The sequence below is a fragment of the Oculina patagonica genome, chromosome 8 (genome assembly GCF_052425735.1).
Source record: "Oculina patagonica isolate OP01 chromosome 8, crgOcupat, whole genome shotgun sequence".
Classification (NCBI taxonomy): domain Eukaryota; kingdom Metazoa; phylum Cnidaria; class Anthozoa; order Scleractinia; family Oculinidae; genus Oculina; species Oculina patagonica.
The window spans coordinates 24,707,572-24,717,993 of NC_135765.1; the positions used below are offsets into that span (position 1 = coordinate 24,707,572).

At 37.2% G+C, this 10,422-nt stretch overlaps 1 pseudogene; it reads right to left on the reverse strand.

Moving 5' to 3' along the window:
* Nucleotides 1–8,670: 8,670 nt before the first annotated feature.
* Nucleotides 8,671–9,762, reverse strand: LOC144664234 (melanocyte-stimulating hormone receptor-like; annotated as a pseudogene).
* Between the last annotated feature and the right edge of the window lie 660 nt (nucleotides 9,763–10,422).

Consider the following 10,422-nt stretch of genomic DNA (forward strand, 5'->3'; position numbering starts at 1 on the left):
CGAACCTAGGGCAACATGCCTTAATCACGATCGTGAGCACAAGAGTCCAGATTGACTTGTTTATCTAAACATGTATCAATTATTCTTTGCCAATTTCGTAAAAACAAAACAATTTATGGTTCATAATTATTTTATCTGGATACGTTATAAACGAAATCGACTTCATGACGATAAAATAACGATTCATACCATTTTCAAACAGCTAGAATCAGCTGAGTGTAAAAATATCATCTGCTGATACTAGCCTGACCGGTCGGAGTTTGACCTCTCCGTATTGCCCAAGCAGTAAGGATTTACCCACCTGGTGTAGAAGCGAGGGCTGACACGCAACTAAACAAGATCACTTGGATATATTTGAACTCCATTACGTGATCATGAATCTCACAGAGAAGCCAGTTGCTACATGAATCGAGTAGGATTAAGCTCATATTTCAGTCGCTACATCCCTGTACCCAGAGTTTTTGTTCCCTGCGCAGTAAGGAACGAAGACTCGAGTTACAAGAATGATTTCGCTATGTCACGCTGTGAGTTTACGCACTGAGGCTGCCTCATCTGTCACTAATCTATCATCAAACATTTCATTGCTCTCTATAGCTGTCCATCTATTGTTTGAAAACCAGACATGTCATGTAAGCGACTGACCAGGCCTTACTCGGCTAATGACCAGGCCTTGTGCGGCGAAAGTCGAACATGTAAACCGCGATCGAAAGTTTAATCATGGCATTTGCAGTGTTCTATTGGTCCGGGTTTTACTAAAAGCAGGCCCGCGGCCCGGCGGCCCACCTCACGGCCTGCGGCCCACCAAAATATACATATACTTCTAAAAGCTGTTTGAAGTGCCCACAATGACCTATATTTTCAACACGAGCGAGAAATACCATAAGTATAAGTATTCGCTTGATAGACGAGGATCATGGCCTATGTTTCTTCCCCGTTTTGCACTTTGATGGCAAATTCGCCAAACAGATCATGAAACTCTTGAAGCAACATGTTTATCTCCAACGGATGGCTCCCAAATCTCTTTTTATCGATAGGATAGCAACGAAACCCGAACGCCTCCATCTTGTTTTGCTTCTTCGTTCTCGCCCCAGTCTCATATTGACGTCCTTTCGAATGCCTGGTTACTAAGCCACGAACGCTCTGCAAACGCACGTTCTTGTTGTCACACAGAACATCCACGGTAAAACCGTGTTTAATGAAGAAATATCTGTCAAGAAATGCCAAAACAAGACCAACCATATTTCAAAGTTGGTGTTCATTATATGAAAGAGCTGAAATTGTGGGTAAGACTTAGGTATTTTTTAAGTAAGTTCTCGTTCGATTTTCGATGAAGAAGACTCCTGAAGACTCGACTTTAGATTTTATTTTATTTTAGCTTATAGGTGGGCCGTGGGCCGCAGGCCGTGAGGCGAAATTAAGCCATTCATCATGAGTTCATTACCAAGTAGATAAAAGTAACGGTCGAGTTTAAGTTTAAATGCAAATAGAGGTGTAGTTCACGAATTAGTAGCATTTCGTTAACTAAACAATTTAGTTTCCCTTGGCATTTCTTTAACACAGAAAACATCTTTGCTAGGTCAGGACTTGCGACACCGTGGATTTCTTTAATGTGCTTGCCAATAACTGAGGTTTTATGCTCCTCTGTGCGTTGATGTAGATGTCGTGTGGTATAACCAAAATAATCAGCATCACACTGATCACACTTAAGGTATCAGTGTACCCCAAAATTGACCATTTTTAAGAAAAATATATTTTGGTATTTTCAGGTAGATCTCATTAAGACCTTTCATTAAAAAAAAAGAGCATGGAAAAAGATGGACTCTACACAAAGTTATGAACGAAAAACTTTTTTTGCCATTAATTATTTGATAATTTTAGCTGTCAACAGGTTGTCTAAAGAAGCGCGGCGATCTACCGTTGCGTGATTTTATATCACAGTTCTTGGTTTTCGACGAGATGCTTTGGGTGTTTTTCGCTGACAAAATGCATAGTTTTTCAGACGTGAAAGAAGAAACATTTTTCCATTCCTTTCTCATGTTCAAAGAATGCTGCAACAACGGAAAAAGACAAAAGATTTGGCTGATTCACTAGTAGATAGCGACAGCGAATTATTTTTCGCCGCTTGAAGCGGTAACGACGGTAACGCCACTACTCGGCATCACAACCAGTTCCTCGGCTTACTTGCGACTCCACGTTTTTGTTGTTTAAGATTAAACATTTCTAAAACTGTTGCACTAAGACGAAAATTGTTATAAAGCGAGCGGTAGAAATAAAATTATGCAACAGACTGTTTCCGACAGGAAGCAACATTTGACACCGCTTTGAACAAGTTCTATTGTTAAAGTAAAATGAACCTTCATTCTATCGCTCAACGCGTGATCATTTTCACACGTCTTGTGTAATTAATCTCATAAAGCGGAAGCACGCCCCAAAGTACATTTTCTTTCGTATCTCGAAAACAAAGTTTCGAAGAGAGAGGCGCACATTTTAAGTTCGTTTTCAATGGGATTTCAACAATTTTCGCTGAAATTTGGCAAGAATGTTGCCCGATAATTGAGCAACAAAACTGTGTCGGCGAATTTTAACCTTTTTCATCTTTCAAAAGTTATGGCTGTTTAAACGCAGACAATAGTTTTTCCTTACACTCTTAAAGTTTATCTGCCTGTCAAAAACAAACCAGACAAGTAATCAATATTCCCCGACACAGTTTCTTAGAGAAATGTGTGAAGAACACATAGCAATGTTAATCGCTTTTTCCCACTCAAACATGTCCGGAAACGAACCCGATTTATGAGCCTCGGTACTTTTGGCAATAACACGCTCTCCTTGGATAACATTATTATTTTTACTTAAAATAAATATATCTCCGTAATCTACAATTCCTAAGCTTTCAGAAAATATATACTTTATTGGGGTTTGCGTTAATAACCAGACGGTAAGGCAGCTCCAACGCATGATAGTCATTTGGGGTACACTGATACCTTAATGCTATTCGTGTTTTGAAAACTTACATTTATTCTTTCTCAGTTTTGAATTTTAGAATTGTACATCTTGCAAATGTAGTGACACCGTTTTGTGCCACTTGGCTGGTCATTTCTATTTGGGTGTTTTCCAGTACTAAATATATTTAGCCAGGCCTAAAAGCAGAGCTCCCAAGTTTTTTTTTTTTTTTATGCGAAAGTCGTTACATAAAGCTTTGTTATTTGTTTATGTTAACGATGTAGAACAATAGCAACAACAGCAAGAACAACAACAACAAAATCAGTCAGGCAATCAATCAAAAATTAAATATATATTGGCCAACAGCACTGTGAGTACGAAAGCCGAGGAGGGACTTCAGACTTCAGACTTCAAACTTCAGACTTCAGACTTCAGACTTCAGACTTCAGACTTCAGACTTAACACTTTCTCACGCAACAACAGTAAAATTACACAACAGTATTAATCTTGGCAAGTGATTTAAAGTGGATAATTCGGCAAGAGGGTGGAGCCATCTGTTTGCCTGTATTTATAAGCAGACGAACTATTAGATACACCGATTATTCGCGCGTAATCCTATTTTAAACGGATGGTAGTGTAAATGGAGCCAGTGGGAAAAGCAGTGGATGTACTTGTTGACTAAAGTAGACAATTGAACTCGAGAATTTATTTTTTATAGAATTGAAAATAAGATTTGGTAAAGAATATGTAAGTAGTTTTCCATGTCGTTTTAAATCTAAATCCATACGACTGCCAAAATGTTCTGTGCGACTACTAAGTCCTGTTTTGAGCCGTCAGTATTGTTGTGTAATTTTATTAGTTTTTGCTGGAGAAAGTATAAGCTTAAGAACTTTGGATTCTTCTTAAGCTTTCACTTCAGTTCTCACGCAACACTAGTTAATGCCAAGACGAAGTTCGTTTTGACGGATAATCATTCGGTTTACCCGTATTAAACATTGTGTATTATACACAGACGAATTATCAGACATTTAATGTTCTTTGCCCAAGTTCGTCCCTGACGGATCATTCATCTGGACTAGTACACATTCGGCCAACTTTGTAAAAGAATGAGGTGCATTTGAAAGCTTTTACCATTATTTTTTGTAGTGCAGTTTTAATGACGGGTTTCAATAAAGTTTTTCAAAAGAACTGAACTGTGGCACTGTAGGAGAAGAACTCCAACAAGCGTGACTCGATTATTTTATGATTAAATATTAATTAAAGATTGTACGACTAGGGTCACGTTATGACACTTGTAACGAGAATTGGATATATTTTGTGACATAAGATTGCACAATTTGTAAACAAAGTCCTTTGTAATGTTTATTTATCGAAATACTTAGCTGGAATGTAAGGAAAGTGAATGAACGAGCGAACGAAAACGAACGAACGAACGAACGAACGAATGAATGTTTATTTCCCATAATGTTATACAGTACAGACTCATACAGTGTGTTACAATTAATTAACTTTGGGAGGAAGACTAAAGAAAGCCTCAAGGGCTTCAGTTTACAAAGAAGTCTCCTTTATTTAAGATCAAAATTTAAGATTAGAATTGTTGTGTAATTTCACTGGTTTTGCGTGAGAAAAAGTATAAAGAAGAATCCGAATTTCGATGCCTGTCGTCGGGAGACGTTGGAAGTAAAAAGTCTGAAGTCTGAAGTCCGAAGTCCGAAGTCCGAAGTCCGAAGTCCGAAGTCTGAAGTCTGAAGTCTGAAGTCTGAAGTCTGAAGTCTGAAGTCTGAAGTCTGAAGTTTGAAGTCTGAAGTCCCTCCTCGGCCTTCGTACTGTGAGCGAGCATTTTGTGCATAAGCATAAGACATACAGTCCTGCCTTCAAAAAGGGGGCGAACACTATTTTTAGATGGAATTATGCGGCAAGTGTTTTCAAGTGATGTTCTCCATTCTACTTAACAACGACAAAACAGAAGAATTTAACCAAATTTAACTTAATTCAACCAAGCTTGTTCAAAAACAAGATTACGCCATCGAGTGCGAGCTAGCGCGCGCTGTGAATTTAATCAAAATGTTGCAATTTTGATTGGTTAATTTTTTCTTCTGATTTTCCAAATATGGTACTTAATGGAAACGAATGTGCAAACGCTTTTTACAATGCGAATCATAGGGAGTTACACGTTTCAACCCTTATGGGTTTCTGATATAGTATAATGCATGGTTTCGCGGAGATATGCAATATATCTTCGAGTGATCAAATCGATATTTCCGACCATTTTCCGAGGGTTTTCGAGGATTTTCAAAATGTTGTAAGGAGGTCGTACAAATGTTTACGAACTTTTTCCGAAAATTTCCGAAGACTACCGAAGATTGCTGAGGAAGATCCGAAAAACTTTGGTTCATTTACCATTGAAATATGGCAAACTCGTCAGAAAATGGTTTTAAATCGATATCTTCACATGTGAAGACAACATGTTATTCTCACGTGTGAAGATATGTTTTTTCGCACGAAAGATTTCTTAGTATTCCGTCAATGTTTATATAATAAATGAATATCTGTTTAATCAATCTTTTTTTAAAGTATTTTTTTCATATTTACTACATCCAGTATGTTCACATTGATATTTCATAGCGATGTGGTACGGACAAGGCAAAAGTGTCACAAAAACACGTATATTAATGTATTTGGTACTGTATATAGCAGAAACTCTAACTGACTGATTACAAAAGTCAGGAACAATATCAATCTTTCAGGATTGATGATCACGTTGGAATCAGCACACCTTTCAAGGCAACTTGTTTTGTTCAGGGTTATATAGAGTGAACTTCTGCAATATTAAGAATTTAATCCAAGAGAGCTTAAATTAATAAGCCTGTTCCAAGTATCTGGTTAGTTTGGGATAAGGGCGAAGAAAAGTGAGTGAACTAATGAGCGAGTGGTATCGGGTCCTCCTCATTTTTACTAACACAACATCTGGATCAGGGAAGTTACATAAAACTTCATAACTCCAAAGCTTATAAGAGTTATACTTGTCAGATGTCCTCTTGGAAACTCCACTGATCTTTCATTTTCATCATGTTTTCCGGTGTTTGTAATCCGTGTGAATCTTTCCCAATTCTAACCATCCACGTTCCATTATAGTTTTTCATTTTTTCTTTGGTGTGTGTATACCTTATTGTTATCCTCTATCTTACGCCTTCTCCCTGATTTCTACATCACAAAATGTGACGTGACGTCATGCATTGTGACATTTAAGGGAACTGTGATTATCTGTCCGACACAATTTTGACGAAATTTCGGAGGAACATCGGACGAAATATCGCCTGGATTACTTTTCCACACAGTACCGTTATTCCTATAAGGGAAATTCTTGCAAAAGATTTCCTTGACACAAAAATCCATAGAGTCGACAACAAAACAGTACTTGTTTGATTGCTGTTCTAATCTATCGATCTCGCCAACAGTGCAATAATTAATAAAGGGTTTAGAGAGAAGTGAAGAAAAATTAATGTAAAAGTTGTCATATAAACATTTGGTGAAATGATTACGCCTGCAAATTTCATTTGGGCGCTGAGCGAAAAGGCATGTAGCAACACAGGAGTAAAATATACACAAGAAATGTGTTCATAGCAGATTTCTTGAATCTTTTTACCCTGAAAATGTTTTCATTGTTTGCATGTCGTTGTTGATTTTGAATCTGTCTCTGATAGCGTCTAACAACAAGATAGATTTTCAAGTAAATAGCAAAGATTCTACCGAGAATGAAAATTGTCAAAAGAGCTATGGTAGCGTTAGATAGGCTTGCAATCCAAAGTTTCATACTTGCAAAAATAGTAGCGGATACCCAAATGAAAATTACTGCCCATACCACACGAAACGGTGTCACCAATGCTTTGTACCTTAAATGTAATTGCAGAGCAAGTAAGCGATCGACCGCAATTGCTGTAATGGTTAATAAAGACACCATAACCAGGGTAGGACCTTAAACGTTCGTAGTTAAATCAACAGTACGTACTTTGCTAAACATGTTTGCTATAAACAAGGGCTGGACAACCAAGCCTACAGCAAAGTCTGATATAGCAAGACTTGCCAGTAAGATATTCGCCACCGAATGCAATGAAGATGTCTTCCAAATTGTAAGTAGAATCGCTGAGTTTCCGAATAGCGCCGTGATGGAAAGAATAACATTGATTAAGAAGTTTGCGATCTTGAAATTAAGTTCTGGTTCAAAATATCCGTAAAGATCAGATAGGTCTCTTCTAGGGTTGTTCTTTGCAAAATTATTCGAAGGCCAGGTAAAATTATTTTGCATGGCTGGTCCGAGCTTTCCCTCGTTGTATTAGGTTTCCGTGCTTTTGTTGTCTTCTTGCATTCCCTAGAAATGCAACTTTTTGCCTTACTTGAAGTTAATTAATTATTTCTTTATTACCGCCAGCAACGTTATTTCAATAGCAGAGGCGCTCTTTACACTTTCAGTAAATAAGTTTGAATTGGAAATTACAGCTGCCTTTTTGGCTTGTATTAAGAATCACACTACAAATTGAATACAAACGACATCAAATGGCAGAGATTGCGACAAAAAAGAGTGCTTTTTGATTTGTTTTCCTTGAACAGAAAGGAATCATTTTTGTTTCCGCAAAACTGTTTTCAGCAATTGTCTTCATAAGTTCAGTTTCACATTCTATATAAGGCTAATGAATAATATGGTCAGTATACATAAATATCAATTTATTGGGTTATTTTAATTAAAAAGTTGCAATTACATTTTGGTTCTTTACATGAACATTTGACTCTTTTTCCTACCTTTTGAGCAATGATTGAGGGATATCACCTGCAAATACCCGGTCACAAATAACGTTCTTGCTCGCGCTCAGAACTGAAAGTGTGTCGTGGTCAGCTAGATTTCAATAATACTTTGCAATTTTTTGCTTCTTTGTAATAAAATTTATTTCGTTTTCTCGTTGCAGAGCAATTTAGCATATCTACTAGTTAAAAACAAAAGTGATAAAGCAAATAATTTCGGATCAAAGTTAAAGATGCATGAGCGAAGTCAACATAGCGAAAGACAAAGGAGCCCGGTTCCACGATTCAAATCCCACTCAGGGTCAATTTTCTTCCAGCCATTTATTCAGTTTAATATGATTATTTGGGGTGTATAGGGTCAATGGGCCATTCATATACACTGTTTATATTCATGAAAAACCCTGTATCCCTTGTGGGTCTCCCCTTGTCTCCCGCTAAGTTGACTTCGGTCGTGTGTCACCCATTGAACTTAATTTGGGTTTTAAACGGAGTTATAGGCTCCACTTTCCTTTCACCTCGAAACAAAATTTCCATCGATCCCACTGTCCTTAATCACATAAATCACCTCTTCGAATGCTATGTTGACAGCATGGTTTTCCTGATGGTGCAGTGGATATCAAACACAACTAGAATGTGAAGGAACGACAAAAATGTCACGGTCCGTAGCATATGACTATCCGAAAGAAGAGACCTCAGACGCAGCTTGACCTATTACGAAAAACAATGGGGGCCACTAGGATTTGACAGTCTTTTGCTTAAAAAGGCAACATTTTTCTTGTCTAGAGAAGATATCTCTTAAAAAGAAAGAAACATTGACATTTTTATTGTATTTTCATTTCCATATTATATACTTGTACCAGCCTCAAGATAGCTAAAATCTCATATACAGGCATTACATATATATAAGCCTGCCCAATTAATGGCGCTGAAAGCATAAAATTAGTTTTCTCGATTATAAACACAAACTGTACGCCGAGCAAGATGAAAGAGATATTCTTTCAATGTTGTGAATTTACTTTTTGAATTTTCTTTTAGATTCAGTCTAGTAATTCCATAGGCTTATAAAAAAAATCTAAGATCAAGTTCCCCGGAGTAATGCACGAAAATTAACGGTATAACAGTACTTGTTTAATCGCTGTTCGAATCGCGCGATCTCGCCAACAGTACAATAAAGGGTTTAGAGAAGAGTTAAGAAAAATTAAAGTAATGACTGTGAAATATACACTTGGCGAAAAGCTTAGGCCTGCAAGAGACATTTTACAAACAATAGAATAAGGCATGTAACAACACAGAAGTAAAATGCACACTAGAAATGTATTGAGAGCAGTTTTCTTAAATCGTTTTACCCTAAAAATGTTATTTCGCTGTTGTTGTTGCTGTTGAATCTGCTTCTGATGTCGTCTAACAATGAGATAGATTTTGAAGTAAACAACAAAGTTTACAACAACAAGACTGATAAACGAAACTGGTGGAATACTGTAAAACAGGCTTAAATTCCAACTGCGGACGCTTGCAGAAATACCAGAGATGATCCAAATAAAAATAACGACCACAGTGACACGAAACTGTGTCACCACTGTATGATATCGTAAATGTAATAGAAGGGTAAGTAAACGATCGATTGCAATGGCCGAAATGGTCATGGAAGATACTATGCACAGAAGAACTTCCAAAATGTCACCAAGTACGAGGAGAGTATATATCTCTCTACTGACAATGTTTCCGCTCAGCCGGCCAATTATAAACAACGGTTGTACAAGCAAGCCAACAGCAAGGTCTGATACAGCGAGACTCGACAGCAAGATATTCGCAACCGAATGCAAAGAACGCGTCTTCCAAATTGTTAGTAGAATCGTAGAGTTCCCAAACAGCGCCACGAGGGCGAGAAAAAAAATTGATTAGGCAGATTGCGATCCGACAATTCAGTTCTTGCTCAGAATATCCATTGGGTTGAAAAAGGTCTTTACCAGAATTATTCTTGACAAAACTACAGCTATTGAAAGTCGAAGTGAAGTTAATTTTCATGGCTGGTTTAAACTTTCTTTGTGTTATAAGTTTGACCGTTTTCGTGTTTGTTATCTCCTTGATCTGTTGAAGAAATGCAATTATTTACCTTAGCTGAAGTTAATAAACTATGTTTTTCAACACCTCCAGCAGAGCCTTGTCAATAGCAGGGAAAAACGTCACATGCTTGGCAAATAAGTGTTTTGGGAATCGGTAAATTCATCCCTTTCGTTGCACTGCGAATCACACTACAAGTCAAATGCAAATGACACCAAAAAGCAGTGATTGTGACCAAAAAGTTAAAAAAAATGTGTTCCCTGTTAATTCTTATTTAAAAATGAAAGGAGGTGTAGTTAATAACTTTCGATGCTTATTTGTTTAGAAGTAGTCTTTCTGCGTTCAGTTATGACATTCATATAAGATTAATAATATGCCTTTGAAATTAATTTGATTTCCCTGATAGTGGTCAGTATAACACAAATTTGAACAGAGAAGGTGTTCATGGGCTGCATGGCACTTGTAAGAAGACTGAAAAAGTTACAACTCAAAAGTTTCATGAAAAGGCCAAAATATTTATGTCCATTCCATACGTTTCGGGCTTAACCGTTTTTCAGTGGTCTGGAATAATAATGTCTTTGGTTGGTATAATGCTATTGAAATACCAATTTACTGGATTGTTTT